General features: G+C 36.8%; 1 long non-coding RNA gene across 1 annotated transcript; it reads right to left on the minus strand.

Annotated features, from left to right (window-relative positions):
* Positions 1 to 5,814: 5,814 nt before the first annotated feature.
* LOC121401170 lies at positions 5,815 to 8,930 on the minus strand. The gene is made up of 3 exons (XR_005966155.1): positions 8,748 to 8,930; positions 8,340 to 8,489; positions 5,815 to 5,982 (listed from the first exon to the last, which is right to left on the minus strand). It is a non-coding gene; the product is annotated as an uncharacterized LOC121401170 (long non-coding RNA).
* Positions 8,931 to 9,924: the final 994 nt, after the last annotated feature.

The following is a 9,924-nucleotide window of genomic DNA, read 5'->3' on the forward strand; positions in this document are numbered from 1 at the left end:
ATAGCTTCCTCTCTTAAAACAGTTTCCCTATATCTAGGACACCAGTAATTTCCACTGCAACATTATTATTTTTTTAATGAAAGCAGTTTTAAGAACATACGTTTAAATGTAGTTTGAGCTCTTTATATTGTTCTCATGCACAGCATACTGTAGGTGCGTATGATGCCTTTAAAGAAAAGGAACAATTTAATTAATTCAATTTAAAAGCTGATGTGTCCATGGAAAAAAACTGCTAAAACAACAGCCTACAAAGTATGTTACAACAGCTTTGTCATTATCCTGTTTTAAACAGGATTATCTCTGTGGCTGCAGTCCTTTATTGGTCTGAGCACACATTTTCTCTGCTTCCCACATAAAGTATTAAAAACAGTATGTATTTAATGGCAAGCTTTCAACGCTGGGAGACACAGGCTATCTAAAAATAAATGCTAACCATGACCTGTTTTCCAAAGCCATAACACATATGACCCTGGTGTCTTTTACGTAATCACAATAAAATTATATGTTCTGATTCCTTTTTAAGAGCTTGAGGCCAACCGCTGCTGAGCTGTGCCTCTCATACATTGAGGTAAAGAAACAATTATGTGCTCTGGGATAGTCTGCTAATGTGCTGTCACATTTCCAGGTCAGTAAGTATATTGATGTGGTGGCCTGTCTCATTTATGCTATTTAAAGTTCATATTCAACCATGTTATTTCTCTTATGACTAGAGTGTTTTCTATTCCCAGTGCTTGTAGGTTCCTTTCACTTACATAAAAGTACATTTGGAGTCTATATTACCAATAAATTCTTTTTTTTTTTTTTTTTAAACAAAACAATATATTTTTGAATATATAGTCAAAAAGTATTTTGAATCTATATATATGCAAAAATATCTTATATATATCTCATATCCCCTTTTCTCCATCAAAAACAACCAGCCCAAGTCTTTCTTCATACCCTTTACCTGGTAAGTTGCTCTTCTTTCTCTTTAATTCAATAATATCTCATTTAAGCACTGGAGACCAAAGCTGCATGGCATATTCTAGAAGGGGCCTTACCTGTGCTCTGTATAGAAGAAGAATGACACCCTCACATTACAGATCTAAGCCCCTTTTAATACAGCTCAAGACTGACTGGCATTGCTTACTTCTGCCACGTTTATTATCTACAAGGACCCCCTTATCAGTTATCGATTTGTCCAATTAATAGTATAAAAGGCTTGAATATATTTAGATCCTAGGTGCATGACCTTACATTGAATTTCATCTGCCACTTTGCAGTTGAGATTGCCAGTTTGTCAAGATCCTGCTGCAAGGATGCCACAGCCTGGGTGGAATGAATTGGCTGCATAGTTTTGTGTTATCTGCAAACACTGATACTTTACTTTTCCTCCTTAGTCATTAGAGTTAAATAAAAGTGTACCCAATACAGAACCCTGACACAACACACTTAAGAACCTTTTCCAAGTAAAGAATGTACCATTGACAACCATCCTCTATACACGATCTTTTGTCCAGTTTCTTAAGGATGTACACAATTATGGATGACAAACATTTTCATATGTCTGCTTGGAATTGTTAGCTATGTGCATAAGGAACAGTTTGTAGCAATTTTTCAGGCTATAGTCGCATTTCCAAAACATTGGACCATACCCCTTCAGAGACACACTTTATTACATGTTTTCTGATTTGGCCCCTTGACTTTTATTGCCACATGCATCCTACATCAACTCTCCTATCACAGTGTACAGCATTAGCAAGACTAACAGACCTTATTTTAGAAAACGTCATTTGTGTAGCACTGTATAAAAGGCTTTGGCAAAACCTGCCCAGTTTCCTGCTTACTTATCATAAAAAGCAGTCAAATATCTCTGACATAGGCAGTTATTTACAATGCAGGACACAATGTGCAAGCCCAAGAGCTTGATAAGAGTGCATTCATACAGGGGAGAGTCAGCTGGAAGATTAATGAACTACACCGACAGGTATGTCATAACTCCTAGGGAACAGTAACATAAAACTGGTCATACAATGTCAGATCAATTCATTTGTCTACCCATGCACAGGGCCAACCATCATAAACTGGGACCAACAGAGACTTGTGTGATGAGGACCGCTTCAAATTGCTGATGTGCTCCTCATCTGACTAAATTTCAAAACTTGACAATTTTTAAACTGTCATGGTTGGGTATCCAAGGTAGAGAAGGAATCACACAGTGAATCGCTTTGCTTAAATATTTCTGTGGAGAGTATAGCTAATATACTACGTGCAGTGAATAAATATTATAAGCAAGCCAACAGAATTATGGAACCCTGTATTTTTAAAGTTAACAATTTTTAAACTGCATAAGTCTGGAGGGATCAAGTCAGCCCAGGTATGACCACCTTTAGTCAGCAGATTGGGTTATACACAGAATGGGCTTAAAGGAAAACTAAACCCTAAAAATGAAAATGACTAAAAATGCCTGGATCTGTATTAATTACTAATTAGCCTTTTATTGTGGCAGTTATAGTCTATGAGCACTTTATATTTTGACTGTGTCCCTAAGCTCAGTAACTGCTAGCAGCACAGACCATGTGCAGAAAAAAAGATGGGGAGCTACTGGGGCATCTTCCCTGCTAAAGGCCTGTGTTGCCTTGGACTATACAACATTTCTAGCCTACTTCTTTAGTTCTCCTTTAACACATGAAGTACCAGGGTCAGCTCTCAGTGGAATTAGAAAGCCAAACACTGTACCAGGGATTAAGCAAAATAAGTTCAGACAGGCCAATCATGCTAACTGGAACACCCTAACTGCAGGCACTAAGATTTCAGGAACCCCATTGCACACAGCAAGGTAAACCTGGAAAAAATGCTAGTTGGTTAAAGGGTCAAGTTAGTTTTTCATATTGTAATAAATGTGTTGCATGCAAGATCAAAAAACATGGGAAGAAAATCACTGATTTCCTGTCCCAGCAGACAAGAAAAGAATACCTATTGAACAGCATATAAATTGTAATATGAAGAATGTTGTATACCTGCTAGGTTGCCCTAGTGGTAAGCAATATATAAGGAGGATCACTAGAAACTATAAACGTGCCTAACTGAACATATTAAGAACAAAGGGGTTTTCTAAGCACAGTGACTGTGGGTATTTTGCTGCAGCAGGGGGTGACAATACATGCAATACACTCATTATCTCACAAGAGGAAATGCGGTGGATTTATTAACTGAAAACCCTTCAACAAAGAATACTCAGTATAGATATAGAATTAAAATTTTTCTTGCAATAAATGTAGCCCTAGTTTTTGTCCATAATTTTAATGTACTTCTAATCTCTTTTTGAATTGTTTTTATCCTTGACAATAGTTTTAACTTCGGTATACCATTTTGGTGCTCTGTGATTTGATTGCTTCATAAAACCTTTCGATGGATCACATCATCCATTTTATACGTTTTAGCAATTGTATCTAGCTATTGTATCTATTATTTTTATTTGTTTGTTTGGAATAAAATACTGATTGTTTCATTTGAAATTCCTTTTGTTTGCTTGCTTTTTAATAAGAGAGAAGGTTATATTGTCGTATTTTACCAAGGAAAACCTGTTTGCTCAAAGAACTGAGGAGGGACTATACTAAGATACTGATTGGATACTGGATACTGATTGGAGACGGTCAATCAAGTAATTTACTCTTACCCTTGCTGGACCAGATTTCCTGACACAAGTATTTCCATGCACTAAACAGTATGGTAAATAAGACAGTAAGCTCTTGCTATGCAGAAGTTGTATGGGAAAAGAAACAGTGGTCCAAAATCATGTTATTTTGGGGCAATTTATGGTCTGGAATCAATGTTCTTCGCCTCAGAATAATGTTTTATTATCTAGCCCGAATTGAAGTTAAAAAATAAATTGTGAGGCGAGCACTTCAGATGACATGATGTGTGCTACATTGCGGCTTGACTCATGCGTTATTGCTCCACAGACTTACAGATATTTCAAGACAAGTGGTTTCATTTTTGCTCACGACTCAGCTTAGCAACCAGATGTTTTGTTGCTTAATGATGGAAAAGCCCCCCTCCTACCTATGCAGAGGGAATAAATAAAATCTGGTCAATAACGTGAATGGAAAAAAATGACAGCACCATTGCACAACAAAACAGACTTGGTTAGCAAAGCTTGCTCAAGTAATGAATATTACCTAAATAATATTGCTTTAGTCTCTTGAAACCTCTGCTGATGTTCTGTTTAATTTCTCAGCAGAATACCAGGAAGCCTTAGAAAGCTTTTAATAACTCATCTCTTCTCTCTCTCAAGCTTTCCCCTATTCCCTCTACTGCTAAGGCCCTCCCTGTTTCAATCAGTGAAATACCCATATGGTTATGACACACTAAGAACTTTAAATGCTGCTACTCAATCGCCAGGCAATAAAGTGTGCTTTTTTTTTTAAAGCAATAGAGGTTCCACAAAAACTCAGGCAGTCAGTGACTGGCAAGTGAAGTAGAATTTCAATGGCTACATGTAGCATCTACCAGTACGTCAATACTCCAAGTAGAAGAAAGTAATTTTCCAGCACAACTAAAGCAGATGCAAGTGGGGTAAACCCCTGCATGTTTATTTAATGAAAGTAAATGTATTCGGGCATACCCCTTTCACTTAATAAACCTGCAGGGGCTTTACCCCCTTCAATCTGCCCTTGATGTGCTGTTAAATGATGTTCTCCTCCAGTGAGGATGGTGGCAACTCTCTATACCTGGCACCAGGCAAATCTTAGCAAAGAGAGTCGGATGTGCTGGTGGTACATATACCAGTGTTAAATAACCCCTATTCTGCTACAGCTTAATAGATTCATTTTCTTTGTCTAAAAAAAAATCTTCAATACTTGTAGATTTGCATGGAGAAGTGCCTGTATTTTTACATTAATTAAATGATTACTAGGGCTGTTACGTAAGATTACTCCTGGGGTGAAGGAATGTAGGACATTGCTTGCGGCTACAGCATTTAGACATCACAGTACCTTGAACAGATGTTCATCAGCTGTTATTATATTTATTAAATGCCAGAAGTCTACACTAAAACAAAAATGTTTCCACTGAAAGAAAGAAATATACAAGTCAAGGATAAAACCTTCATTCTTTGTACTACCTCCTTTATACTAGGAGCTAGCAAACTGATTTTTATTGTATACATGCACACATTGTAATATTTTATTGGTGAAGGGATTGGGGGCAGGTTTTTTATTATACAGTTGAGTACATGCCACTTTGCTTCCTTAATAAAAAAAACATTAACAATAAAGTCACTAAATAAGAGTCAGCAGTCTTTGTATGTCATACTGGTAAAGAAAATAGGTATGTAAAAAAACATAATAAAGAAGTTGTTGGCAAATAGTCCAGAGGGTTCACAGAACTGTCCTTTAGGGTCAGGAAACCGAGGAAAAAAGGAGGCGTTGTAGTAGGGGAGTGCGAGTCCTCGTGGATAATCCTCCCAACGGTGAGGCCAAGAAATCCGCTCTGGCAGCGGCAAACTAATGATCCAAATCAGGCAATGATGGACTCAACCGGAAAAAAGTCAAGCACGGGTACGAACCAATATGGTAAAATATTGAAAAAAAGCATGAAGTGACACTTACGTCACAAAACGCGTAAAGCTGTTTTTCCCCTGCCCGCTATTTGCTAATTTTAAGCATTTTTTCAATAAAGATATTTTATCATATTGGTTTGTACCTGCACTTGACTTTTTTTCTGGTTGAGTCCATCATTGACTGATTTGGACCTTTAGGGTCAGGGCACACGCTCAGATTCGGGGAGATTAGTCGCCCAGCGACAAATCTCCTCTTCTTCGGCAGACTAATCTCCCCGAACTGCCTCCCGCCAGCTAGAATGTAAATCACCGGCATGATGGCACTCAGAGTGCTTCATTTTCCGAAGGTTCTTAGGATAAAAGCACACAGATTTTCCATACAGTTTAGCCATATATGACTATTTGTCCATGTGTGGGCCTCCATAACAATCACATTGGAGCTAAAAAGACATAGGGTAAATGTGATTCATGATAGATAGATGATAGATGAATAATGTATAGATAGATAGATAGATAGATAGATAGATAGATAGATAGATAGATAGATAGATAGATAACAGACAGACAGACAGACAGACAGACAGACAGACAGACAGACAGACAGACAGACAGACAGACAGACAGATAGATAGATAGATAGATAGATAGATAGATAGATAGTTTTCCAATTAAAACTGTTGCCATTATCCATTATCATGCAGGCCAGTTTGGTGGTTGGATATGGTAAAAGTGCCTCTGTGCAGTAAGTGGCAAGTAATTTTTCAAGTTTTAATTATAAAGTTATTGAGATTAAAGCATATACTACATTTGTATTTAATAAGGACAGAAACTAGAGGGGCATACATTTCATACCTTATCTGAGTAAAATAATTCAAGTTGTATTCCCTCTGAAAATGTAACTGGCCATTCCCATACTGAAGGAGGAAATATACAGTAAAATCCAGAGAACGGGTTGTTGTTTTCAGAGAGCACTTTCATTCTTTAATTAAGCCTTATATTCACAAGTCCATGCCAGGTAATGAGTTTGCTAATGACTTGGCCAAAGTTTAGTTAAAGAACAGTCTCAGGTGACTGACATGGACAGTTAATTAACAGACGCGCCTGACCATGAGTGCATGAGTGAAAAGCTAATAATCTGCCCTTATGAATTGTACAATAATTTAAAGTAGTCAAAACTGTCAAGGTGACACTGACTTGACAGTTTCAAATTCCAAAACTTGTATAACTTCCAATCCTTTAATTAACTCTACATACCCAGATAAATTAGCTACTAAAGGTCAAATGAAATAAAGTCATTTCTAAAGCAGAATATTAGATGGTCCATGAAAGCTGACTTTGATATTCAGATGAATGGAAAAAAATGTTTAAATGTGCAGCTCACTGGGATACTGCAAGATAGAAATTAGCTCCAGGTTAGTCTCTTTTAATACTGAAATTATCTGCAGTTCATTAAAAACCCGAGCTAACAAAATAAGTAAGAATTAAAAAAAGAAAAGAAATTAAATTTAGCCAGCATCTATAAAATATTCAAGCTACAAAGTATAATTGCAGCAAACCCTTAGGATTGTTACTTTTAAAGGTCAAGGAAAGTGATCTGCATTGGGCATGACAGTTTATTAGGCACCCCACATTAAATAAAATAGCAGGCTTTTATCCCCAGGAATGTGCTCCTTTACCAAACAACACACAATGCATTTTCTTTCCCATTTTGTTGTGCACATGTACAGTATATCCACAAGTATACCATAAAAACTGCCATAATGTGCATGGATCTGTGGGTAATGAGCTAACATGACATCCAAGCCCATTTGCTTGATGAAGAGTACTTGTCCAAAGAAAAAGTAGAAATTGTAATTTATTGGTTATTGTGGATTTTTATACCCGGTGCAAACTTTACCCACTAAATTTGCCCAGGTGCAGTAACCCATAGCAACCAATAAACGAGTAGCATTTATCAGTCCCCTGTTTAAAAGCAAACATCTTATTGGTTGCTATGGCCAAATGTACTGCCTTTTATTAAATAAAGGGAATACATTTACAGGTTGCAAAAATTTTCTGAGGACACAACCAGCTTCTCTATGCCACTTACACAAGTAGTGATAAACAGGACCAAAATATAATTTATACATTTCACAAATCTATTATTACACTAGACAGCACTGTTGCTGCCAAGAAATATTATATTTGCAGGTATTACTCAGAAATAAATCTGTTCAAATATGTACATAAAACATTTTCTCTTTTTGTTGATAATAATGAAGGTTAGGTAGCAACAAAATTTTCCTCCAGTCCAGCAACCAATAAAATGCTTCCTTTCAGTATTACAGTCTAACTGGAACATGCGATAATATAATCCCATAAAGGGACCCAGTAGTAGACAATTACAGTTGAGGTTGTGCAAAAATGGATGTAGTCATTGTGCATATTTAGCACTGCATATCTTGACAGCGCTATATAAATAAATGATGATGATGATATTTACACCATTCGATAAATGTACATGTATGGGATCCGTTATCCGGAGGCCATTATCCAGAAAGCTCCAAATTACAGAAAGGCCGTCTCCAATAGGCTACATTATAATCAAATATTCCAAATTATATAAAAAAAAACTTTATACTTGATTCAAACTAAGAAACAATTAATCCTTATTGGAAGCAAAGCCAGCCTATTGGGTTTATTTAATGTTTAATGTGATTTTCTAGTAGACTAACGGTATGAAGATCCAAATTACAAAAAGATCCATTATCCAGAAAACCCCGGGTCCTGAACATTCTGGATAACAGGTTGTACTTACATTAAAACACATTCCTGTCTTTGCACGTATTTCCACCAAACACCAGCATAGTCTGTTCCGATGAATTGTGTACAAGTCCACAGATTGACAGAGGGAATCCTGAAGCTACCGCTACCATCTAGGTTCCAGGGTTGTACATCAGACTTGTTCCTAAAGAAAAAAAAAGCATTAGAAATTACGTGTGTGCATTTTGATCCATCAGGCACAATTGTGCTGAGCGCAAATTTACATGTGGATGCAATTACATTGCCATTGTTAGAAAAAAATGCTGCATTGTGGGTAAAAAAATATATCAAACTGCATCTGAAATTGCACTTTGCATATTGCTTTTACGGAGTCCTAATATATATGCTGCCCTTATATTTTTAGAGGCAAATTAGGTTAAACAAGCCCCTTTATATTTGGTACCTTGTCTATGCCACTTCTTGGTTTGATTAGAACAAATAGAATATAATTTAATATGCAATAATGTGCATACAAAATATAAAGAAATCTACAGAGCTGCACTTTATGCCTTAAAAATAGCTTTTTTTTATTGTAGCCAGTTTCTAGAAATACATTTTAGGTACAACATCAAGCCTCGTCTCAAATTCTAAACCTCAAACACAGTGCCGCCCTGTGGCTAACGTGTATTTGTTTCTCAACATGCTTTGTATAAATAGAGGAGGAAAGATAACAACAATAAACACGTTTTACTGCTTGGGGGCAGGCTGTGTGCTGTCCCTCATGACTGACAGAAAAATCCATCAGTAAAAGACTGGTCAAGTATATAGTATTACTAAATATCCCAGGAGCACATGTCTGTTGTCTATTCTTGCGCCAGTCTTACAGTGAAGCTCATTCTCCATCTTGTTCTCTGACCTGGCATTACTATCTTGAACATATATTCTACAGGCTTCTACTTTGCACAATTTTAATCAAACATAATTTTAGGTGCCCATCTGGGGAAACTCTAAATGCAACCTTACTAGGAGGTACTTCATATACCTAGCAAGGGGCACCCTACTGTACATAACATTTATCTGTAGTCTCTGCTGCCTGTTAGCTGTTTTTCCAACTCTCTTTTTGCACCGACTTTTCTCTGCTTTTACTCACTCGTGCTCTATGGCTAACGTGCAGCCCACTCCAAGTCTATGTTGAGGAATATAGGATTCCCCCTTGTCCTTGGTTATAAATGTAAATGCAGTTCTGAATATACCGTTGAAGTCTCTATATGTCTTGAGGCATCTTTCAAGTCCCTTTATTCCTGTGTATTGTTTCATAGTAAGCTGGTTCAATACAGTTAATTTTCTTATGAAAAACATTAAAAATAATGCAACACCCACAGCGCCAGAGGCATCTAATTTATTCTGAATCAGTGTATGCATTCAGGCACAATAAACTCAGAGTGGATTAAACCTAGCGCACCTAAAGGTAGACAATATTGAAGGGATTAAATTGTGATAAAAGAAATTTTTTTATATGGTTTTATCCAACATAAAAGTGCCAGATCTGTCTCAGGGAATCAGTTTTGTTCTCTCTTGCATTGTGGTGTACTAGAAAAGCCACAGTAGTTAGTTCCCGGAATGTTAGATTTCTCTGCTAT

The sequence above is a fragment of the Xenopus laevis genome, chromosome 3L, assembly GCF_017654675.1.
Source record: "Xenopus laevis strain J_2021 chromosome 3L, Xenopus_laevis_v10.1, whole genome shotgun sequence".
NCBI lineage: Eukaryota > Metazoa > Chordata > Amphibia > Anura > Pipidae > Xenopus > Xenopus laevis.